The following is a 24,324-nucleotide window of genomic DNA, read 5'->3' as shown; positions in this document are numbered from 1 at the left end:
GTGTGTTAGCACAGTCACAGTTCCCCAGAGAGAGAGGGGCAGAGTGGTCAGTGTGTTAGCACAGTCACAGTTCCCCGGAGAGAGAGAGGGGCAGAGTGGTCCGTGTGTTAGCACAGTCACATTTCCCCAGAGTGAGAGAGAGGGGCAGAGTGGTCAGTGTGTTAGCACAGTCACAGTTCCCCAGAGTGAGAGAGAGGGGCAGAGTGGTCCGTGTGTTAGCACAGTCACATTTCCCCAGAGTGAGAGAGAGGGGCAGAGTGGTCAGTGTGTTAGCACAGTCACAGTTCCCCAGAGTGAGAGAGAGGGGCAGAGTGGTCAGTGTGTTAGCACAGTCACAGTTCCCCAGACAGAGAGAGGGGCAGAGTGGTCCGTGTGTTAGCACAGTCACAGTTCCCCAGAGTGAGAGAGAGGGGCAGAGTGGTCAGTGTGTTAGCACAGTCACAGTTCCCCAGAGCGAGAGAGAGGGGCAGAGTGGTCAGTGTGTTAGCACAGTCACAGTTCCCCAGAGTGAGAGGGGCAGAGTGGTCAGTGTGTTAGCACAGTCACAGTTCCCCAGAGAGAGGAGCAGAGTGGTCAGTGTGTTAGCACAGTCACAGTTCCCCAGAGAGAGAGGAGCAGAGTGGTCAGTGTGTTAGCACAGTCACAGTTCCCCAGACAGAGAGAGGGACAGAGTGGTCAGTGTGTTAGCACAGTCACAGTTCCCCCAGAGAGAGAGAGAGAGGAGCAGAGTGGTCAGTGTGTCAGCAACGTCGCAGTTCCCCAGACAGAGAGAGGGGCAGAGTGGTCAGTGTGTTAGCACAGTCACAGTTCCCCAGAGAGAGAGAGGGGCAGAGTGGTCAGTGTGTTAGCACAGTCACAGTTCCCCAGAGAGAGAGAGGGGCAGAGTGGTCAGTGTGTTAGCACAGTCACAGTTCCCCAGAGAGAGAGGAGCAGAGTGGTCAGTGTGTCAGCAACGTCGCAGTTCCCCAGACAGAGAGAGGGGCAGAGTGGTCAGTGTGTTAGCACAGTCACAGTTCCCCAGAGAGAGAGAGGGGCAGAGTGGTCAGTGTGTTAGCACAGTCACAGTTCCCCAGAGAGAGAGAGGGGCAGAGTGGTCAGTGTGTTAGCACAGTCACCGTTCCCCAGAGAGAGAGAGGAGCAGAGTGGTCAGTGTGTTAGCACAGTCACAGTTCCCCAGAGAGAGAGGAGCAGAGTGGTCAGTGTGTTAGCACAGTCACAGTTCCCCAGAGAGAGAGAGGGCAGAGTGGTCAGTGTGTTAGCACAGTCACAGTTCCCCAGAGAGAGAGAGGGGCAGAGTGGTCAGTGTGTTAGCACAGTCACAGTTCCCCAGAGAGAGAGGAGCAGAGTGGTCAGTGTGTTAGCACAGTCACAGTTCCCCAGAGAGAGAGAGGAGCAGAGTGGTCAGTGTGTCAGCACAGTCACAGTTCCCCAGAGAGAGAGAGAGGGGCAGAGTGGTCAGTGTGTTAGCACAGTCACAGTTCCCCAGAGAGAGAGAGGAGCAGAGTGGTCAGTGTGTTAGCACAGTCACAGTTCCCCATAGAGAGAGGAGCAGAGTGGTCAGTGTGTTAGCACAGTCACAGTTCCCCAGAGAGAGAGGAGCAGAGTGGTCAGTGTGTTAGCACAGTCACAGTTCCTCAGAGAGAGAGAGGAGCAGAGTGGTCAGTGTGTCAGCACAGTCACAGTTCCCCAGAGAGAGAGGGGCAGAGTGGTCAGTGTGTTAGCACAGTCACAGTTCCCCAGAGAGAGAGGAGCAGAGTGGTCAGTGTGTTAGCACAGTCACAGTTCCCCAGAGAGAGAGGAGCAGAGTGGTCAGTGTGTTAGCACAGTCACAGTTCCCCAGAGAGAGAGAGGAGCAGAGTGGTCAGTGTGTTAGCACAGTCACAGTTCCCCAGAGAGAGAGAGGAGCAGAGTGGTCAGTGTGTTAGCACAGTCACAGTTCCCCAGAGAGAGAGGAGCAGAGTGGTCAGTGTGTTAGCACAGTCACAGTTCCCCAGAGAGATAGAGGGGCAGAGTGGTCAGTGTGTTAGCACAGTCACAGTTCCAGAGAGAGAGAGAGAAGCAGAGTGGTCAGTGTGTTAGCACAGTCACAGTTCCCCAGAGAGATAGAGGGGCAGAGTTGTCAGTGTGTTAGCACAGTCACAGTTCCCCAGAGAGAGAGGAGCAGAGTGGTCAGTGTGTTAGCACAGTCACATTTCCCCAGACAGAGAGAGGAGCAGAGTGGTCAGTGTGTTAGCACAGTCACAGTTCCCTAGAGAGAGAGAGGAGCAGAGTGGTCAGTGTGTTAGCACAGTCACAGTTCCCCAGACAGAGAGAGGGGCAGAGTGGTCAGTGTGTTAGCACAGTCACAGTTCCCCAGAGAGAGAGAGGGGCAGAGTGGTCAGTGTGTTAGCACAGTCACAGTTCCAGAGAGAGAGAGAGAAGCAGAGTGGTCAGTGTGTTAGCACAGTCACAGTTCCCTAGAGAGAGAGAGGAGCAGAGTGGTCAGTGTGTTAGCACAGTCACAGTTCCCCAGAGAGAGAGGGGCAGAGTGGTCAGTGTGTTAGCACAGTCACAGTTCCCCAGAGAGAGAGAGAGGGGCAGAGTGGTCAGTGTGTTAGCACAGTCACAGTTCCCCAGAGAGAGAGGAGCAGAGTGGTCAGTGTGTTAGCACAGTCACAGTTCCCCAGAGAGAGAGAGAGGGGCAGAGTGGTCAGTGTGTTAGCACAGTCACAGTTCCCCAGAGAGAGAGAGAGGGGCAGAGTGGTCAGTGTGTTAGCACAGTCACAGTTCCCCAGAGAGAGAGAGAGGGGCAGAGTGGTCAGTGTGTTAGCACAGTCACAGTTCCCCAGACAGAGAGAGAGAGGGACAGAGTGGTCAGTGTGTTAGCACAGTCACAGTTCCCCAGAGAGAGAGAGGGGCAGAGTGGTCAGTGTGTTAGCACAGTCACAGTTCCCCAGAGAGAGAGAGAGGGGCAGAGTGGTCAGTGTGTTAGCACAGTCACAGTTCCCCAGAGAGAGAGAGGAGCAGAGTGGTCAGTGTGTTAGCACAGTCACAGTTCCCCAGAGAGAGAGAGAGGGGCAGAGTGGTCAGTGTGTTAGCACAGTCACAGTTCCCCAGAGAGAGAGGAGCAGAGTGGTCAGTGTGTTAGCACAGTCACAGTTCCCCAGACAGAGAGAGAGAGGGGCAGAGTGGTCAGTGTGTTAGCACAGTCACAGTTCCCCAGAGAGAGAGGGGCAGAGTGGTCAGTGTGTTAGCACAGTCACAGTTCCCCAGACAGAGAGAGAGAGGGGCAGAGTGGTCAGTGTGTTAGCACAGTCACAGTTCCCCAGAGAGAGAGGAGCAGAGTGGTCAGTGTGTCAGCACAGTCACAGTTCCAGTGAGAGAGAGAGGGGCAGAGTGGTCAGTGTGTTAGCACAGTCACAGTTCCCCAGAGAGAGAGTGGGGCAGAGTGGTCAGTGTGTTAGCACAGTCACAGTTCCCCAGAGAGAGAGAGGGGCAGAGTGGTCAGTGTGTTAGCACAGTCACAGTTCCCCAGAGAGAGAGGGGCAGAGTGGTCAGTGTGTTAGCACAGTCACAGTTCCCCAGAGAGAGAGAGGGGCAGAGTGGTCAGTGTGTTAGCACAGTCACAGTTCCCCAGAGAGAGAGAGAGGAGCAGAGTGGTCAGTGTGTTAGCACAGTCACAGTTCCCCAGAGAGAGAGGAGCAGAGTGGTCAGTGTGTTAGCACAGTCACAGTTCCCCAGAGAGAGAGAGGAGCAGAGTGGTCAGTGTGTTAGCACAGTCACAGTTCCCCAGAGAGAGAGAGGAGCAGAGTGGTCAGTGTGTTAGCACAGTCACAGTTCCCCAGAGAGAGAGAGGGGCAGAGTGGTCAGTTTGTTAGCACAGTCACAGTTCCCCAGAGAGAGAGAGAGGAGCAGAGTGGTCAGTGTGTTAGCACAGTCACAGTTCCCCAGAGAGAGAGAGGGGCAGAGTGGTCAGTGTGTTAGCACAGTCACAGTTCCCCAGAGAGAGAGAGGGGCAGAGTGGTCAGTGTGTTAGCACAGTCACAGTTCCCCAGAGAGAGAGAGGGGCAGAGTGGTCAGTGTGTTAGCACAGTCACAGTTCCCCAGAGAGAGAGAGAGGAGCAGAGTGGTCAGTGTGTTAGGTCAGTCACAGTTCCCCAGAGAGAGAGGAGCAGAGTGGTCAGTGTGTTAGCACAGTCACAGTTCCCCAGAGAGAGAGAGGGGCAGAGTGGTCAGTGTGTTAGCACAGTCACAGTTCCCCAGAGAGAGAGAGAGGGGCAGAGTGGTCAGTGTATTAGCACAGTCACAGTTCCCCAGAGAGAGAGAGGGGCAGAGTGGTCAGTGTGTCAGCAATGTCGCAGTTCCCCAGACAGAGAGAGGGGCAGAGTGGTCAGTGTGTTAGCACAGTCACAGTTCCCCAGAGAGAGAGAGGGGCAGAGTGGTCAGTGTGTCAGCAACGTCGCAGTTCCCCAGAGAGAGAGAGGGGCAGAGTGGTCAGTGTGTCAGCAACGTCGCAGTTCCCCAGAGAGAGAGAGGGGCAGAGTGGTCAGTGTGTTAGCACAGTCACAGTTCCCCAGAGAGAGAGAGGGGCAGAGTGGTCAGTGTGTCAGCAACGTCGCAGTTCCCCAGATAGAGAGAGGGGCAGAGTGGTCAGTGTGTTAGCACAGTCACAGTTCCCCAGTGAGAGAGAGAGGGGCAGAGTGGTCAGTGTGTTAGCACAGTCACAGTTCCCCAGAGAGAGAGAGAGAGAGGGGCAGAGTGGTCAGTGTGTTAGCACAGTCACAGTTCCAGTGAGAGTGAGAGCGGCAGAGTGGTCAGTGTGTTAGCACAGTCACAGTTCCCCAGACAGAGAGAGAGAGAGGGGCAGAGTGGTCAGTGTGTTAGCACAGTCACAGTTCCCCAGAGAGAGAGAGGGGCAGAGTGGTCAGTGTGTTAGCACAGTCACAGTTCCCCAGTGAGAGAGAGAGAGGAGCAGAGTGGTCAGTGTGTTAGCACAGTCACAGTTCCCCAGACAGAGAGAGAGAGAGGGGCAGAGTGGTCAGTGTGTTAGCACAGTCACAGTTCCAGTGAGAGAGAGAGGGGCAGAGTGGTCAGTGTGTTAGCACAGTCACAGTTCCCCAGACAGAGAGAGGGGCAGAGTGGTCAGTGTGTTAGCACAGTCACAGTTCCCCAGAGAGAGAGGGGCAGAGTGGTCAGTGTGTTAGCACAGTCACAGTTCCAGTGAGAGAGAGAGGGGCAGAGTGGTCAGTGTGTTAGCACAGTCACAGTTCCCCAGAGTGAGAGGGGCAGAGTGGTCAGTGTGTTAGCACAGTCACAGTTCCAGTGAGAGAGAGAGGGGCAGAGTGGTCAGTGTGTTAGCACAGTCACAGTTCCCCAGAGAGAGAGGGGCAGAGTGGTCAGTGTGTTAGCACAGTCACAGTTCCAGTGAGAGAGAGAGGGGCAGAGTGGTCAGTGTGTTAGCACAGTCACAGTTCCCCAGAGTGAGAGAGAGGGGCAGAGTGGTCAGTGTGTTAGCACAGTCACAGTTCCCCAGACAGAGAGAGGGGCAGAGTGGTCAGTGTGTTAGCACAGTCACAGTTCCCCAGACAGAGAGAGAGAGAGGAGCAGAGTGGTCAGTGTGTTAGCACAGTCACAGTTCCAGACAGAGAGAGGAGCAGGGTGGTCAGTGTGTTAGCACAGTCACAGTTCCCCAGAGAGAGAGAGGGGCAGAGTGGTCAGTGTGTCAGCACAGTCACAGTTCCCCAAACAGAGAGAGGGGCAGAGTGGTCAGTGTGTTAGCACAGTCACAGTTCCCCAGAGAGAGAGAGAGGGGCAGAGTGGTCAGTGTGTTAGCACAGTCACAGTTCCCCAGAGAGAGAGAGAGGGGCAGAGTGGTCAGTGTGTTAGCACAGTCACAGTTCCCCAGACAGAGAGGGGCAGAGTGGTCAGTGTGTTTGCACAGTCACAGTTCCCCAGAGAGTGAGAGAGGGGCAGAGTGGTCAGTGTGTTAGCACAGTCACAGTTCCCCAGAGAGAGAGGAGCAGAGTGGTCAGTGTGTTAGCGCAGTCACAGTTCCCCAGAGAGTGAGAGAGGGGCAGAGTGGTCAGTGTGTTAGCACAGTCACAGTTCCCCAGACAGAGAGAGGGGCAGAGTGGTCAGTGTGTTAGCACAGTCACAGTTCCCCAGTGAGAGAGAGAGGGGCAGAGTGGTCAGTGTGTTAGCACAGTCACAGTTCCAGAGAGAGAGAGAGAAGCAGAGTGGTCAGTGTGTTAGCACAGTCACAGTTCCCCAGAGAGAGAGAGAGGGGCAGAGTGGTCAGTGTGTCAGCACAGTCACAGTTCCCCAGAGAGAGAGAGAGAGAGGAGCAGAGTGGTCAGTGTGTTAGCACAGTCACAGTTCCCCAGACAGAGAGAGGGGCAGAGTGGTCAGTGTGTTAGCACAGTCACAGTTCCCCAGAGAGAGAGGAGCAGAGTGGTCAGTGTGTTAGCACAGTCACAGTTCCCCAGAGAGAGAGGAGCAGAGTGGTCAGTGTGTTAGCACAGTCACAGTTCCCCAGAGAGAGAGGAGCAGAGTGGTCAGTGTGTTAGCACAGTCACAGTTCCCCAGAGAGTGAGAGGGGCAGAGTGGTCAGTGTGTTAGCACAGTCACAGTTCCCCAGAGAGAGAGGAGCAGAGTGGTCAGTGTGTTAGCACAGTCACAGTTCCCCAGACAGAGAGAGAGAGGGACAGAGTGGTCAGTGTGTTAGCACAGTCACAGTTCCCCAGAGAGAGAGAGGGGCAGAGTGGTCAGTGTGTTAGCACAGTCACAGTTCCCCAGAGAGAGAGAGAGGGGCAGAGTGGTCAGTGTGTTAGCACAGTCACAGTTCCCCAGAGAGAGAGAGGAGCAGAGTGGTCAGTGTGTTAGCACAGTCACAGTTCCCCAGAGAGAGAGAGAGGGGCAGAGTGGTCAGTGTGTTAGCACAGTCACAGTTCCCCAGAGAGAGAGGAGCAGAGTGGTCAGTGTGTTAGCACAGTCACAGTTCCCCAGACAGAGAGAGAGAGGGGCAGAGTGGTCAGTGTGTTAGCACAGTCACAGTTCCCCAGAGAGAGTGGGGCAGAGTGGTCAGTGTGATAGCACAGTCACAGTTCCCCAGACAGAGAGAGAGAGGGGCAGAGTGGTCAGTGTGTTAGCACAGTCACAGTTCCCCAGAGAGAGAGGAGCAGAGTGGTCAGTGTGTCAGCACAGTTCCAGTGAGAGAGAGAGGGGCAGAGTGGTCAGTGTGTTAGCACAGTCACAGTTCCCCAGAGAGAGAGTGGGGCAGAGTGGTCAGTGTGTTAGCACAGTCACAGTTCCCCAGAGAGAGAGAGGGGCAGAGTGGTCAGTGTGTTAGCACAGTCACAGTTCCCCAGAGAGAGAGGGGCAGAGTGGTCAGTGTGTTAGCACAGTCACAGTTCCCCAGAGAGAGAGAGGGGCAGAGTGGTCAGTGTGTTAGCACAGTCACAGTTCCCCAGAGAGAGAGAGAGGAGCAGAGTGGTCAGTGTGTTAGCACAGTCACAGTTCCCCAGAGAGAGAGGAGCAGAGTGGTCAGTGTGTTAGCACAGTCACAGTTCCCCAGAGAGAGAGAGGAGCAGAGTGGTCAGTGTGTTAGCACAGTCACAGTTCCCCAGAGAGAGAGAGGAGCAGAGTGGTCAGTGTGTTAGCACAGTCACAGTTCCCCAGAGAGAGAGAGGGGCAGAGTGGTCAGTTTGTTAGCACAGTCACAGTTCCCCAGAGAGAGAGAGAGGAGCAGAGTGGTCAGTGTGTTAGCACAGTCACAGTTCCCCAGAGAGAGAGAGGGGCAGAGTGGTCAGTGTGTTAGCACAGTCACAGTTCCCCAGAGAGAGAGAGGGGCAGAGTGGTCAGTGTGTTAGCACAGTCACAGTTCCCCAGAGAGAGAGAGGAGCAGAGTGGTCAGTGTGTTAGCACAGTCACAGTTCCCCAGAGAGAGAGAGGGGCAGAGTGGTCAGTGTGTTAGCACAGTCACAGTTCCCCAGAGAGAGAGAGGGGCAGAGTGGTCAGTGTGTTAGCACAGTCACAGTTCCCCAGAGAGAGAGAGAGGAGCAGAGTGGTCAGTGTGTTAGGTCAGTCACAGTTCCCCAGAGAGAGAGGAGCAGAGTGGTCAGTGTGTTAGCACAGTCACAGTTCCCCATAGAGAGAGAGGGGCGGAGTGGTCAGTGTGTTAGCACAGTCACAGTTCCCCAGAGAGAGAGAGAGGGGCAGAGTGGTCAGTGTATTAGCACAGTCACAGTTCCCCAGAGAGAGAGAGAGGGGCAGAGTGGTCAGTGTATTAGCACAGTCACAGTTCCCCAGAGAGAGAGAGGGGCAGAGTGGTCAGTGTGTCAGCAACGTCGCAGTTCCCCAGAGAGAGAGAGGGGCAGAGTGGTCAGTGTGTTAGCACAGTCACAGTTCCCCAGAGAGAGAGAGGGGCAGAGTGGTCAGTGTGTCAGCAACGTCGCAGTTCCCCAGATAGAGAGAGGGGCAGAGTGGTCAGTGTGTTAGCACAGTCACAGTTCCCCAGTGAGAGAGAGAGGGGCAGAGTGTTCAGTGTGTTAGCACAGTCACAGTTCCCCAGAGAGAGAGAGAGAGAGGGGCAGAGTGGTCAGTGTGTTAGCACAGTCACAGTTCCAGTGAGAGTGAGAGCGGCAGAGTGGTCAGTGTGTTAGCACAGTCACAGTTCCCCAGACAGAGAGAGAGAGAGGGGCAGAGTGGTCAGTGTGTTAGCACAGTCACAGTTCCCCAGAGAGAGAGAGGGGCAGAGTGGTCAGTGTGTTAGCACAGTCACAGTTCCCCAGTGAGAGAGAGAGAGGAGCAGAGTGGTCAGTGTGTTAGCACAGTCACAGTTCCCCAGACAGAGAGAGAGAGAGGGGCAGAGTGGTCAGTGTGTTAGCACAGTCACAGTTCCAGTGAGAGAGAGAGGGGCAGAGTGGTCAGTGTGTTAGCACAGTCACAGTTCCCCAGACAGAGAGAGGGGCAGAGTGGTCAGTGTGTTAGCACAGTCACAGTTCCCCAGAGAGAGAGGGGCAGAGTGGTCAGTGTGTTAGCACAGTCACAGTTCCAGTGAGAGAGAGAGGGGCAGAGTGGTCAGTGTGTTAGCACAGTCACAGTTCCCCAGAGTGAGAGGGGCAGAGTGGTCAGTGTGTTAGCACAGTCACAGTTCCAGTGAGAGAGAGAGGGGCAGAGTGGTCAGTGTGTTAGCACAGTCACAGTTCCCCAGAGAGAGAGGGGCAGAGTGGTCAGTGTGTTAGCACAGTCACAGTTCCAGTGAGAGAGAGAGGGGCAGAGTGGTCAGTGTGTTAGCACAGTCACAGTTCCCCAGAGTGAGAGAGAGGGGCAGAGTGGTCAGTGTGTTAGCACAGTCACAGTTCCCCAGACAGAGAGAGGGGCAGAGTGGTCAGTGTGTTAGCACAGTCACAGTTCCCCAGACAGAGAGAGAGAGAGGAGCAGAGTGGTCAGTGTGTTAGCACAGTCACAGTTCCAGACAGAGAGAGGAGCAGAGTGGTCAGTGTGTTAGCACAGTCACAGTTCCCCAGAGAGAGAGAGGGGCAGAGTGGTCAGTGTGTCAGCACAGTCACAGTTCCCCAGACAGAGAGAGGAGCAGAGTGGTCAGTGTGTTAGCACAGTCACAGTTCCCCAGAGAGAGAGAGAGGGGCAGAGTGGTCAGTGTGTTAGCACAGTCACAGTTCCCCAGAGAGAGAGAGAGGGGCAGAGTGGTCAGTGTGTTAGCACAGTCACAGTTCCCCAGACAGAGAGGGGCAGAGTGGTCAGTGTGTTAGCACAGTCACAGTTCCCCAGAGAGTGAGAGAGGGGCAGAGTGGTCAGTGTGTTAGCACAGTCACAGTTCCCCAGAGAGAGAGGAGCAGAGTGGTCAGTGTGTTAGCGCAGTCACAGTTCCCCAGAGAGTGAGAGAGGGGCAGAGTGGTCAGTGTGTTAGCACAGTCACAGTTCCCCAGACAGAGAGAGGGGTAGAGTGGTCAGTGTGTTAGCACAGTCACAGTTCCCCAGTGAGAGAGAGAGGGGCAGAGTGGTCAGTGTGTTAGCACAGTCACAGTTCCAGAGAGAGAGAGAGAAGCAGAGTGGTCAGTGTGTTAGCACAGTCACAGTTCCCCAGAGAGAGAGAGAGGGGCAGAGTGGTCAGTGTGTCAGCACAGTCACAGTTCCCCAGAGAGAGAGAGAGAGGAGCAGAGTGGTCAGTGTGTTAGCACAGTCACAGTTCCCCAGACAGAGAGAGGGGCAGAGTGGTCAGTGTGTTAGCACAGTCACAGTTCCCCAGAGAGAGAGAGGGGCAGAGTGGTCAGTGTGTTAGCACAGTCACAGTTCCCCAGAGAGAGAGGAGCAGAGTGGTCAGTGTGTTAGCACAGTCACAGTTCCGCAGAGAGAGAGGAGCAGAGTGGTCAGTGTGTTAGCACAGTCACAGTTCCCCAGAGAGAGAGGAGCAGAGTGGTCAGTGTGTTAGCACAGTCACAGTTCCCCAGAGAGTGAGAGGGGCAGAGTGGTCAGTGTGTTAGCACAGTCACAGTTCCCCAGAGAGAGAGGAGCAGAGTGGTCAGTGTGTTAGCACAGTCACAGTTCCCCAGAGAGAGAGAGAGGGGCAGAGTGGTCAGTGTGTTAGCACAGTCACAGTTCCCCAGAGAGAGAGAGAGGAGCAGAGTGGTCAGTGTGTTAGCACAGTCACAGTTCCCCAGAGAGAGAGAGAGGGGCAGAGTGGTCAGTGTGTTAGCACAGTCACAGTTCCCCAGAGAGAGAGAGAGGGGCAGAGTGGTCAGTGTGTTAGCACAGTCACAGTTCCAGTGAGAGAGAGAGGAGCAGAGTGGTCAGTGTGTTAGCACAGTCACAGTTCCCCAGAGAGAGAGAGGGGCAGAGTGGTCAGTGTGTTAGCACAGTCACAGTTCCCCAGAGAGAGAGGAGCAGAGTGGTCAGTGTGTTAGCACAGTCACAGTTCCCCAGAGAGAGAGAGGAGCAGAGTGGTCAGTGTGTTAGCACAGTCACAGTTCCCCAGAGAGAGAGAGGGGCAGAGTGGTCAGTGTGTTAGCACAGTCACAGTTCCCCAGAGAGAGAGGAGCAGAGTGGTCAGTGTGTTAGCACAGTCACAGTTCCCCAGAGAGAGAGAGGAGCAGAGTGGTCAGTGTGTTAGCACAGTCACAGTTCCCCAGAGAGAGAGAGGAGCAGAGTGGTCAGTGTGTTAGCACAGTCACAGTTCCCCAGAGAGAGAGAGGAGCAGAGTGGTCAGTGTGTTAGCACAGTCACAGTTCCCCAGAGAGAGAGAGGGGCAGAGTGGTCAGTGTGTTAGCACAGTCACAGTTCCCCAGAGAGAGAGGAGCAGAGTGGTCAGTGTGTTAGCACAGTCACAGTTCCCCAGAGAGAGAGGGGCAGAGTGGTCAGTTTGTTAGCACAGTCACCGTTCCCCAGAGAGAGAGAGGAGCAGAGTGGTCAGTGTGTTAGCACAGTCACAGTTCCCCAGAGAGAGAGGAGCAGAGTGGTCAGTGTGTTAGCACAGTCACAGTTCCCCAGAGAGAGAGGAGCAGAGTGGTCAGTGTGTTAGCACAGTCACAGTTCCCCAGAGAGAGAGAGGAGCAGAGTGGTCAGTGTGTTAGCACAGTCACAGTTCCCCAGAGAGAGAGAGGGGCAGAGTGGTCAGTGTGTTAGCACAGTCACAGTTCCCCAGAGAGAGAGGAGCAGAGTGGTCAGTGTGTTAGCACAGTCACAGTTCCCCAGAGAGAGAGGGGCAGAGTGGTCAGTGTGTTAGCACAGTCACCGTTCCCCAGAGAGAGAGAGGAGCAGAGTGGTCAGTGTGTTAGCACAGTCACAGTTCCCCAGAGAGAGAGGAGCAGAGGGGTCAGTGTGTTAGCACAGTCACAGTTCCCCAGAGAGAGAGAGAGAGGGGCAGAGTGGTCAGTGTGTTAGCACAGTCACAGTTCCCCAGAGAGAGAGGGGCAGAGTGGTCAGTGTGTTAGCACAGTCACAGTTCCCCAGAGAGAGAGGAGCAGAGTGGTCAGTGTGTCAGCACAGTCACAGTTCCAGTGAGAGAGAGAGGGGCAGAGTGGTCAGTGTGTTAGCACAGTCACAGTTCCCCAGAGAGAGAGAGGGGCAGAGTGGTCAGTGTGTTAGCACAGTCACAGTTCCCCAGAGAGAGAGGGACAGAGTGGTCAGTGTGTTAGCACAGTCACAGTTCCCCAGAGAGAGAGTGGGGCAGAGTGGTCAGTGTGTTAGCGCAGTCACAGTTCCCCAGAGAGATAGAGGGGCAGAGTGGGCAGTGTGTTAGCACAGTCACAGTTCCCCAGAGAGAGAGGGGCAGAGTGGTCAGTGTGTTAGCACAGTCACAGTTCCCCAGAGAGAGAGAGAGGAGCAGAGTGGTCAGTGTGTTAGCACAGTCACAGTTCCCCAGAGAGAGAGGGGCAGAGTGGTCAGTGTGTTAGCACAGTCACAGTTCCCCAGAGAGAGAGGAGCAGAGTGGTCAGTGTGTCAGCACAGTCACAGTTCCAGTGAGAGAGAGAGGGGCAGAGTGGTCAGTGTGTTAGCACAGTCACAGTTCCCCAGAGAGAGAGAGGGGCAGAGTGGTCAGTGTGTTAGCACAGTCACAGTTCCTCAGACAGAGAGAGGGGCAGAGTGGTCAGTGTGTTAGCACAGTCACAGTTCCCCAGAGAGAGAGTGGGGCAGAGTGGTCAGTGTGTTAGCACAGTCACAGTTCCTCAGACAGAGAGAGGGGCAGAGTGGTCAGTGTGTTAGCACAGTCACAGTTCCCCAGAGAGAGAAGCAGAGTGGTCAGTGTGTTAGCACAGTCACAGTTCCCCAGAGAGAGAGTGGGGCAGAGTGGTCAGTGTGTTAGCACAGTCACAGTTCCCCAGAGAGAGATGGGCAGAGTGGTCAGTGTGTTAGCACAGTCACAGTTCCCCAGAGAGAGAGAGAGGAGCAGAGTGGTCAGTGTGTTAGCACAGTCACAGTTCCCCAGAGAGAGAGAGGAGCAGAGTGGTCAGTGTGTTAGCACAGTCACAGTTCCCCAGAGAGAGAGAGGGGCAGAGTGGTCAGTGTGTTAGCACAGTCACAGTTCCCCAGAGAGAGAGAGAGGAGCAGAGTGGTCAGTGTGTTAGCACAGTCACAGTTCCCCAGAGAGAGAGAGGAGCAGAGTGGTCAGTGTGTTAGCACAGTCACAGTTCCCCAGAGAGAGAGAGGGGCAGAGTGGTCAGTGTGTTAGCACAGTCACAGTTCCCCAGAGAGAGAGAGGAGCAGAGTGGTCAGTGTGTTAGCACAGTCACAGTTCCCCAGAGAGAGAGAGGGGCAGAGTGGTCAGTGTGTTAGCACAGTCACAGTTCCCCAGAGAGAGAGAGGGGCAGAGTGGTCAGTGTGTTAGCACAGTCACAGTTCCCCAGACAGAGAGAGGAGCAGAGTGGTCAGTGTGTTAGCACAGTCACAGTTCCCCAGAGAGAGAGAGGAGCAGAGTGGTCAGTGTGTTAGCACAGTCACAGTTCCCCAGACAGAGAGAGGAGCAGAGTGGTCAGTGTGTTAGCACAGTCACAGTTCCCCAGAGAGAGAGGAGCAGAGTGGTCAGTGTGTTAGCACAGTCACAGTTCCCCAGAGAGAGAGAGGGGCAGAGTGGTCAGTGTGTTAGCACAGTCACAGTTCCCCAGAGAGAGAGAGAGGAGCAGAGTGGTCAGTGTGTTAGCACAGTCACAGTTCCCCAGAGAGAGAGAGGGGCAGAGTGGTCAGTGTGTTAGCACAGTCACAGTTCCCCAGAGAGAGGGGCAGAGTGGTCAGTGTGTTAGCACAGTCACAGTTCCCCAGAGAGAGAGAGAGAGGGGCAGAGTGGTCAGTGTGTTAGCACAGTCACAGTTCCCCAGAGAGAGAGAAGCAGAGTGGTCAGTGTGTCAGCACAGTCACAGTTCCCCAGAGGGAGAGGGAAAGAGTGGTCAGTGTGTCAGCACAGTCACAGTTCCCCAGAGAGAGAGAGAGAGGGGCAGAGTGGTCAGTGTGTTAGCGCAGTCACAGTTCCCCAGAGAGAGAGAGGAGCAGAGTGGTCAGTGTGTTAGCACAGTCACAGTTCCCCAGAGAGAGAGGAGCAGAGTGGTCAGTGTGTTAGCACAGTCACAGTTCCCCAGAGAGAGAGAGGAGCAGAGTGGTCAGTGTGTTAGCACAGTCACAGTTCCCCAGAGAGAGAGAGAGAGGGGCAGAGTGGTCAGTGTGTTAGCACAGTCACAGTTCCCCAGAGAGAGAGAAGCAGAGTGGTCAGTGTGTCAGCACAGTCACAGTTCCCCAGAGAGAGAGGGAAAGAGTGGTCAGTGTGTCAGCACAGTCACAGTTCCCCAGAGAGAGAGAGAGAGGGGCAGAGTGGTCAGTGTGTTAGCACAGTCACAGTTCCCCAGACAGAGAGAGGGGCAGAGTGGTCAGTGTGTTAGCACAGTCACAGTTCCCCAGAGTGAGAGGGGCAGAGTGGTCAGTGTGTTAGCACAGTCACAGTTCCCCAGAGAGAGAGAGGAGCAGAGTGGTCAGTGTGTTAGCACAGTCACAGTTCCGCATAGAGAGAGAGAGGAGCAGAGTGGTCAGTGTGTTAGCACAGTCACAGTTCCCCAGAGAGAGAGGGGCAGAGTGGTCAGTGTGTTAGCACAGTCACAGTTCCCCAGAGTGAGAGGGGCAGAGTGGTCAGTGTGTTAGCACAGTCACAGTTCCCCAGAGAGAGAGAGGAGCAGAGTGGTCAGTGTGTTAGCACAGTCACAGTTCCGCAGAGAGAGAGGAGCAGAGTGGTCAGTGTGTTAGCACAGTCACAGTTCCCCAGAGAGAGAGAGGAGCAGAGTGGTCAGTGTGTTAGCACAGTCACAGTTCCGCATAGAGAGAGAGAGGAGCAGAGTGGTCAGTGTGTTAGCACAGTCACAGTTCCCCAGAGAGAGAGGGGCAGAGTGGTCAGTGTGTTAGCACAGTCACAGTTCCCCAGAGTGAGAGGGGCAGAGTGGTCAGTGTGTTAGCACAGTCACAGTTCCCCAGAGAGAGAGAGGGGCAGAGTGGTCAGTGTGTTAGCACAGTCACAGTTCCCCAGAGTGAGAGGGGCAGAGTGGTCAGTGTGTTAGCACAGTCACAGTTCCCCAGAGAGAGAGAGGAGCAGAGTGGTCAGTGTGTTAGCACAGTCACAGTTCCGCAGAGAGAGAGGGGCAGAGTGGTCAGTGTGTTAGCACAGTCACAGTTCCCCAGAGAGAGAGGAGCAGAGTGGTCAGTGTGTTAGCACAGTCACAGTTCCGCATAGAGAGAGAGAGGAGCAGAGTGGTCAGTGTGTTAGCACAGTCACAGTTCCCCAGAGAGAGAGGGGCAGAGTGGTCAGTGTGTTAGCACAGTCACAGTTCCCCAGAGTGAGAGGGGCAGAGTGGTCAGTGTGTTAGCACAGTCACAGTTCCCCAGAGAGAGAGAGGAGCAGAGTGGTCAGTGTGTTAGCACAGTCACAGTTCCCCAGAGTGAGAGGAGCAGAGTGGTCAGTGTGTTAGCACAGTCACAGTTCCCCAGAGAGAGAGAGAGGGGCAGAGTGGTCAGTGTGTTAGCACAGTCACAGTTCCCCAGAGAGAGAGAGGGGGGCAGAGTGGTCAGTGTGTTAGCACAGTCACAGTTCCCCAGAGAGAGAGAGAGGGGCAGAGTGGTCAGTGTGTTAGCACAGTCACAGTTCCCCAGAGAGAGAGAGAGGGGCAGAGTGGTCAGTGTGTTAGCACAGTCACAGTTCCCCAGAGAGAGAGAGGGGCAGAGTGGTCAGTGTGTCAGCAATGTCGCAGTTCCCCAGACAGAGAGAGGGGCAGAGTGGTCAGTGTGTTAGCACAGTCACAGTTCCCCAGACAGAGAGAGGGGCAGAGTGGTCAGTGTGTTAGCACAGTCACAGTTCCCCAGAGAGAGTGAGAGGGGCAGAGTGGTCAGTGTGTTAGCACAGTCACAGTTCCCCAGAGAGAGAGGGACAGAGTGGTCAGTGTGTTAGCACAGTCACAGTTCCCCAGAGAGAGAGTGGGGCAGAGTGGTCAGTGTGTTAGCGCAGTCACAGTTCCCCAGAGAGATAGAGGGGCAGAGTGGGCAGTGTGTTAGCACAGTCACAGTTCCCCAGAGAGAGAGGGGCAGAGTGGTCAGTGTGTTAGCACAGTCACAGTTCCCCAGAGAGAGAGAGAGGAGCAGAGTGGTCAGTGTGTTAGCACAGTCACAGTTCCCCAGAGAGAGAGGGGCAGAGTGGTCAGTGTGTTAGCACAGTCACAGTTCCCCAGAGAGAGAGGAGCAGAGTGGTCAGTGTGTCAGCACAGTCACAGTTCCAGTGAGAGAGAGAGGGGCAGAGTGGTCAGTGTGTTAGCACAGTCACAGTTCCCCAGAGAGAGAGAGGGGCAGAGTGGTCAGTGTGTTAGCACAGTCACAGTTCCTCAGACAGAGAGAGGGGCAGAGTGGTCAGTGTGTTAGCACAGTCACAGTTCCCCAGAGAGAGAGTGGGGCAGAGTGGTCAGTGTGTTAGCACAGTCACAGTTCCTCAGACAGAGAGAGGGGCAGAGTGGTCAGTGTGTTAGCACAGTCACAGTTCCCCAGAGAGAGAAGCAGAGTGGTCAGTGTGTTAGCACAGTCACAGTTCCCCAGAGAGAGAGTGGGGCAGAGTGGTCAGTGTGTTAGCACAGTCACAGTTCCCCAGAGAGAGATGGGCAGAGTGGTCAGTGTGTTAGCACAGTCACAGTTCCCCAGAGAGAGAGAGAGGAGCAGAGTGGTCAGTGTGTTAGCACAGTCACAGTTCCCCAGAGAGAGAGAGGAGCAGAGTGGTCAGTGTGTTAGCACAGTCACAGTTCCCCAGAGAGAGAGAGGGGCAGAGTGGTCAGTGTGTTAGCACAGTCACAGTTCCCCAGAGAGAGAGAGAGGAGCAGAGTGGTCAGTGTGTTAGCACAGTCACAGTTCCCCAGAGAGAGAGAGGAGCAGAGTGGTCAGTGTGTTAGCACAGTCACAGTTCCCCAGAGAGAGAGAGGGGCAGAGTGGTCAGTGTGTTAGCACAGTCACAGTTCCCCAGAGAGAGAGAGGAGCAGAGTGGTCAGTGTGTTAGCACAGTCACAGTTCCCCAGAGAGAGAGAGGGGCAGAGTGGTCAGTGTGTTAGCACAGTCACAGTTCCCCAGAGAGAGAGAGGGGCAGAGTGGTCAGTGTGTTAGCACAGTCACAGTTCCCCAGACAGAGAGAGGAGCAGAGTGGTCAGTGTGTTAGCACAGTCACAGTTCCCCAGAGAGAGAGAGGAGCAGAGTGGTCAGTGTGTTAGCACAGTCACAGTTCCCCAGACAGAGAGAGGAGCAGAGTGGTCAGTGTGTTAGCACAGTCACAGTTCCCCAGAGAGAGAGGAGCAGAGTGGTCAGTGTGTTAGCACAGTCACAGTTCCCCAGAGAGAGAGAGGGGCAGAGTGGTCAGTGTGTTAGCACAGTCACAGTTCCCCAGAGAGAGAGAGAGGAGCAGAGTGGTCAGTGTGTTAGCACAGTCACAGTTCCCCAGAGAGAGAGAGGGGCAGAGTGGTCAGTGTGTTAGCACAGTCACAGTTCCCCAGAGAGAGGGGCAGAGTGGTCAGTGTGTTAGCACAGTCACAGTTCCCCAGAGAGAGAGAGAGAGGGGCAGAGTGGTCAGTGTGTTAGCACAGTCACAGTTCCCCAGAGAGAGAGAAGCAGAGTGGTCAGTGTGTCAGCACAGTCACAGTTCCCCAGAGGGAGAGGGAAAGAGTGGTCAGTGTGTCAGCACAGTCACAGTTCCCCAGAGAGAGAGAGAGAGGGGCAGAGTGGTCAGTGTGTTAGCGCAGTCACAGTTCCCCAGAGAGAGAGAGGAGCAGAGTGGTCAGTGTGTTAGCACAGTCACAGTTCCCCAGAGAGAGAGGAGCAGAGTGGTCAGTGTGTTAGCACAGTCACAGTTCCCCAGAGAGAGAGAGGAGCAGAGTGGTCAGTGTGTTAGCACAGTCACAGTTCCCCAGAGAGAGAGAGAGAGGGGCAGAGTGGTCAGTGTGTTAGCACAGTCACAGTTCCCCAGAGAGAGAGAAGCAGAGTGGTCAGTGTGTCAGCACAGTCACAGTTCCCCAGAGAGAGAGGGAAAGAGTGGTCAGTGTGTCAGCACAGTCACAGTTCCCCAGAGAGAGAGAGAGAGGGGCAGAGTGGTCAGTGTGTTAGCACAGTCACAGTTCCCCAGACAGAGAGAGGGGCAGAGTGGTCAGTGTGTTAGCACAGTCACAGTTCCCCAGAGTGAGAGGGGCAGAGTGGTCAGTGTGTTAGCACAGTCACAGTTCCCCAGAGAGAGAGAGGAGCAGAGTGGTCAGTGTGTTAGCACAGTCACAGTTCCGCATAGAGAGAGAGAGGAGCAGAGTGGTCAGTGTGTTAGCACAGTCACAGTTCCCCAGAGAGAGAGGGGCAGAGTGGTCAGTGTGTTAGCACAGTCACAGTTCCCCAGAGTGAGAGGGGCAGAGTGGTCAGTGTGTTAGCACAGTCACAGTTCCCCAGAGAGAGAGAGGAGCAGAGTGGTCAGTGTGTTAGCACAGTCACAGTTCCGCAGAGAGAGAGGAGCAGAGTGGTCAGTGTGTTAGCACAGTCACAGTTCCCCAGAGAGAGAGAGGAGCAGAGTGGTCAGTGTGTTAGCACAGTCACAGTTCCGCATAGAGAGAGAGAGGAGCAGAGTGGTCAGTGTGTTAGCACAGTCACAGTTCCCCAGAGAGAGAGGGGCAGAGTGGTCAGTGTGTTAGCACAGTCACAGTTCCCCAGAGTGAGAGGGGCAGAGTGGTCAGTGTGTTAGCACAGTCACAGTTCCCCAGAGAGAGAGAGGGGCAGAGTGGTCAGTGTGTTAGCACAGTCACAGTTCCCCAGAGTGAGAGGGGCAGAGTGGTCAGTGTGTTAGCACAGTCACAGTTCCCCAGAGAGAGAGAGGAGCAGAGTGGTCAGTGTGTTAGCACAGTCACAGTTCCGCAGAGAGAGAGGGGCAGAGTGGTCAGTGTGTTAGCACAGTCACAGTTCCCCAGAGAGAGAGGAGCAGAGTGGTCAGTGTGTTAGCACAGTCACAGTTCCGCATAGAGAGAGAGAGGAGCAGAGTGGTCAGTGTGTTAGCACAGTCACAGTTCCCCAGAGAGAGAGGGGCAGAGTGGTCAGTGTGTTAGCACAGTCACAGTTCCCCAGAGTGAGAGGGGCAGAGTGGTCAGTGTGTTAGCACAGTCACAGTTCCCCAGAGAGAGAGAGGAGCAGAGTGGTCAGTGTGTTAGCACAGTCACAGTTCCCCAGAGTGAGAGGAGCAGAGTGGTCAGTGTGTTAGCACAGTCACAGTTCCCCAGAGAGAGAGAGAGGGGCAGAGTGGTCAGTGTGTTAGCACAGTCACAGTTCCCCAGAGAGAGAGAGGGGGGCAGAGTGGTCAGTGTGTTAGCACAGTCACAGTTCCCCAGAGAGAGAGAGAGGGGCAGAGTGGTCAGTGTGTTAGCACAGTCACAGTTCCCCAGAGAGAGAGAGAGGGGCAGAGTGGTCAGTGTGTTAGCACAGTCACAGTTCCCCAGAGAGAGAGAGGGGCAGAGTGGTCAGTGTGTCAGCAATGTCGCAGTTCCCCAGACAGAGAGAGGGGCAGAGTGGTCAGTGTGTTAGCACAGTCACAGTTCCCCAGACAGAGAGAGGGGCAGAGTGGTCAGTGTGTTAGCACAGTCACAGTTCCCCAGAGAGAGTGAGAGGGGCAGAGTGGTCAGTGTGTTAGCACAGTCACAGTTCCCCAGAGAGAGAGAGAGGGGCAGAGTGGCCAGTGTGTTAGCACAGTCACAGTTCCCCAGAGAGAGAGAGAGAGGGGCAGAGTGGTCAGTGTGTTAGCACAGTCACAGTTCCCCAGAGAGAGAGAGAGGGGCAGAGTGGTCAGTGTGTTAGCACAGTCACAGTTCCCCAGAGAGAGAGAGAGGGGCAGAGTGATCAGTGTGTTAGCACAGTCACAGTTCCCCAGAGAGAGAGGAGCAGAGTGGTCAGTGTGTTAGCACAGTCACAGTTCCCCAGACAGAGAGAGGGGCAGAGTGGTCAGTGTGTTAGCACAGTCACAGTTCCCCAGAGAGAGAGAGGAGCAGAGTGGTCAGTGTGTTAGCACAGTCACAGTTCCACAGACAGAGAGAGGGGCAGAGTGGTCAGTGTGTTAGCACAGTCACAGGTCCCCAGAGTGAGAGAGGGGCAGAGTGGTCAGTGTGTTAGCACAGTCACAGTTCCCCAGAGAGAGAGAGGGGCAGAGTGGTCAGTGTGTTAGCACAGTCACAGTTCCCCAGAGAGAGAGAGAGGGGCAGAGTGGTCAGTGTGTTAGCACAGTCACAGTTCCCCAGAGAGAGAGAGGGGCAGAGTGGTCAGTGTGTCAGCAATGTCGCAGTTCCCCAGACAGAGAGAGGGGCAGAGTGGTCAGTGTGTTAGCACAGTCACAGTTCCCCAGACAGAGAGAGGGGCAGAGTGGTCAGTGTGTTAGCACAGTCACAGTTCCCCAGAGAGAGTGAGAGGGGCAGAGTGGTCAGTGTGTTAGCACAGTCACAGTTCCCCAGAGAGAGAGAGAGGGGCAGAGTGGCCAGTGTGTTAGCACAGTCACAGTTCCCCAGAGAGAGAGAGAGAGGGGCAGAGTGGTCAGTGTGTTAGCACAGTCACAGTTCCCCAGAGAGAGAGAGAGGGGCAGAGTGGTCAGTGTGTTAGCACAGTCACAGTTCCCCAGAGAGAGAGAGAGGGGCAGAGTGATCAGTGTGTTAGCACAGTCACAGTTCCCCAGACAGAGAGAGGGGCAGAGTGGTCAGTGTGTTAGCACAGTCACAGTTCCCCAGAGAGAGAGAGGAGCAGAGTGGTCAGTGTGTTAGAACAGTCACAGTTCCCCAGAGAGAGAGAGAGAGGGGCAGAGTGGTCAGTGTGTTAGCACAGTCACAGTTCCCCAGAGAGAAAGAGGAGCAGAGTGGTCAGTGTGTTAGCACAGTCACAGTTCCCCAGAGAGAGAGAGAGAGAGGGGCAGAGTGGTCAGTGTGTTAGCACAGTCACAGTTCCCCAGAGAGAGAGAGGGGCAGAGTGGTCAGTGTGTTAGCACAGTCACAGTTCCCCAGAGTGAGAGAGAGGGGCAGAGTGGTCAGTGTGTTAGCACAGTCACAGTTCCCCAGAGAGAGAGAGAGAGAGGGGCAGAGTGGTCAGTGTGTTAGCACAGTCACAGTTCCCCAGAGAGAGAGGGGCAGAGTGGTCAGTGTGTTAGCACAGTCACAGTTCCCCAGAGAGAGAGAGGGGCAGAGTGGTCAGTGTGTTAGCACAGTCACAGTTCCCAGAGAGAGAGGAGCAGAGTGGTCAGTGTGTTAGCACAGTCACAGTTCCCCAGAGAGAGAGAGGGGCAGAGTGGTCAGTGTGTTAGCACAGTCACAGTTCCCCAGAGAGAGAGGGGCAGAGTGGTCAGTGTGTTAGCACAGTCACAGTTCCCCAGAGAGAGAGAGGGGGGCAGAGGGGTCAGTGTGTTAGCACAGTCACAGTTCCCCAGAGAGAGAGGAGCAGAGTGGTCAGTGTGTTAGCACAGTCACAGTTCCCCAGAGAGAGAGAGGAGCAGAGTGGTCAGTGTGTTAGCACAGTCACAGTTCCCCAGAGAGAGAGGAGCAGAGTGGTCAGTGTGTTAACACAGTCACAGTTCCCCAGAGAGAGAGGAGCAGAGTGGTCAGTGTGTTAGCACAGTCACAGTTCCCCAGAGAGAGAGAGGGGCAGAGTGGTCAGTGTGTTAGCACAGTCACAGTTCCCCAGACAGAGAGAGGAGCAGAGTGGTCAGTGTGTTAGCACAGTCACAGTTCCCCAGACAGAGAGAGGAGCAGAGTGGTCAGTGTGTTAGCACAGTCACAATTCCCCAGACAGAGAGAGGAGCAGAGTGGTCAGTGTGTTAGCACAGTCACAGTTCCCCAGACAGAGAGAGGAGCAGAGTGGTCAGTGTGTTAGCACAGTCACAGTTCCCCAGAGAGAGAGAGAGAGAGGGGCAGAGTGGTCAGTGTGTTAGCACAGTCACAGTTCCCCAGACAGAGAGAGGAGCAGAGTGGTCAGTGTGTTAGCACAGTCACAGTTCCCCAGAGAGAGAGAGGGGCAGAGTGGTCAGTGTGTTAGCACAGTCACAGTTCCCCAGACAGAGAGAGGAGCAGAGTGGTCAGTGTGTTAGCACAGTCACAATTCCCCAGACAGAGAGAGGAGCAGAGTGGTCAGTGTGTTAGCACAGTCACAGTTCCCCAGACAGAGAGAGGAGCAGAGTGGTCAGTGTGTTAGCACAGTCACAGTTCCCCAGAGAGAGAGAGAGAGAGGAGCAGAGTGGTCAGTGTGTTAGCACAGTCACAGTTCCCCAGACAGAGAGAGGAGCAGAGTGGTCAGTGTGTTAGCACAGTCACAGTTCCCCAGGCAGCTGTCAGCTACACAAGCTGAAACTCACTGGGGACATTTGATAAAGAATCGCTTCCTTTACGAACGAGCGCCCTCTAGCTTCCTCTGCAAAAACACCACAAGATTTGAAACTGTCGAGCGGATCTGAAAGTATCTGAAATTTCTTTTTTTAATCAACATTTTATTGAGGTATTTTTGGTATTGTAACAACACCGAAAGAAACAATGTACATGAAACTAGAAACATATTGCAAAAGCCGCCTCCCTCCCTTACAGGTCCCACCTTTATAACGCCCTACTCTAAGCTAAACTAACCCCCCCCACCTTCTGCTGACGATTAATTTTCCGCGAAGAAGTCGACAAACGTTGCCACCTCCGGGCGAACCCTAACAGTGACCCTCTCATGGTGAACTTGATTTTCACCAAACAGAGAAAGCTAGCCACGTCCGATAGCCAGGTCTCCGACTTCGGTTGCTTTGAGTTTCTCCAAGCTCATAGCATCTGTCTCCGGGCTACCAGGGAAGCAAAGGCGAGAATGTCTGCCTCTTTCTCCTCCTGGATTCCCGGATCTTCCGACACCCCGAAAATCACCACCTCTGGACTCAGTGCCACCCTTGTTTTTAACACCATGACATGACATCTGCAAACCCCTGCCAAAATCCCCTGAGCTACGGACATGCCCAGAACATGTGGACATGGTTTGCTGGTCCTCCCACACATTTTGCACACCTGTCTTCCAGCCCAAAGAATCTGCTCCTCCGGGCCGCTGTCATATGAGCCCGGTGAACAACCTTGAATTGTATCAGGCTGAGTCTGGCACATGTTGCGGACGGGTTGACTCTGCTCAACGCGTCTGCCCATAGACCATCCTCTATCTCTCCTCCCAGCCCCTCCTCCCACTTGTGCTTCAGCTCCTCGGTCTGCATCTCCTCCGACCCCATAAGTTCCTTGTAAATGTCAGAGACGCTCCCTTTTCCTACCCACCCTCTGGAAACTACCCTATCCTGAATCCCCCTTAGCGGTAGGAGCGGGAAAGTTGACACCTGTTTACGTAGGAAGTCCCGCACCTGCAGATACCTGAATTTGATTCCCCTCGCCAACCCAAACTTCTCCTCCAGCGCCCTCATACTCGGAAAGCTCCTTTCTATAAACAAATCCCCCATCTTCTCAATTCCTGCTCTCCGCCATATCCGGAACCCCCCATCCATACATCCTGGGGCAAACCGGCGATTAGTACAGATTGGGGACCAGACCGATACTCCCTCTGCTCCCATGTCTCCTCCATTGCCCCCAGACTCTCAGGGCTGCCACCACCACGGGGCTGGTGGAGTACCGTGCCGGCGGGAACGGCAGAGGCGCAGTTACTAATGCCCCAAAACTGGTGCCCTTGCATGAAGCCGCCTCCATACGCTCCCAGCCCGACCCCTCCCCCACCACCCACTTCCTGATCATGACTATATTCGCCGCCCAGTAATAGTTACTAAAATTTGGCAGCGCCAGCCCGCCCTCTCCCCAACTCCGCTCAAGCATTCCCTTCCTTACTCGCGGGGTCTTGCCCGCCCAAACGAAGCTCGTGATCACTTTGTTGACCCGTTTAAAAAAGGACCGCGGAATAAAGATGGGGAGACACTGAAATACAAATAGGAATCTCGGGAGGACCGTCATCTTCACCGTTTGCACCCTCCCAGCCAGTGACAATGGAAGTGCGTCCCATCTCCGAAAATTGACCTTCATTTGGTCTACTAGTCGGGCCAGATTTAATTTATGCGGCCGGTCCCATTCCCGCGCCACTTGAATGCCTAGGTACCTAAAGCTTCCCCCAACTAATCTAAACGGCAGCTCCCCCAATCGCCTCTCCTGTCCCTTCGCCTGGACCGCAAACATCTCATTTTTCCCCATATTTAGCTGATACCCCGAAAACCGGCCAAATTCCCCTAGAGTCCTCATGATTTCTTCCATCCCCTCTATTGGGTCCGAAACATACAGAAGCAGATCGTCTACATCGAGCGAGACTCTGTGCTCCAAACCCCCCCCCCCC

Source organism: Scyliorhinus torazame, chromosome 1, assembly GCF_047496885.1.
Source record: "Scyliorhinus torazame isolate Kashiwa2021f chromosome 1, sScyTor2.1, whole genome shotgun sequence".
NCBI classification, from domain to species: domain Eukaryota; kingdom Metazoa; phylum Chordata; class Chondrichthyes; order Carcharhiniformes; family Scyliorhinidae; genus Scyliorhinus; species Scyliorhinus torazame.
Note: the sequence above shows the minus strand (reverse complement) of the source record.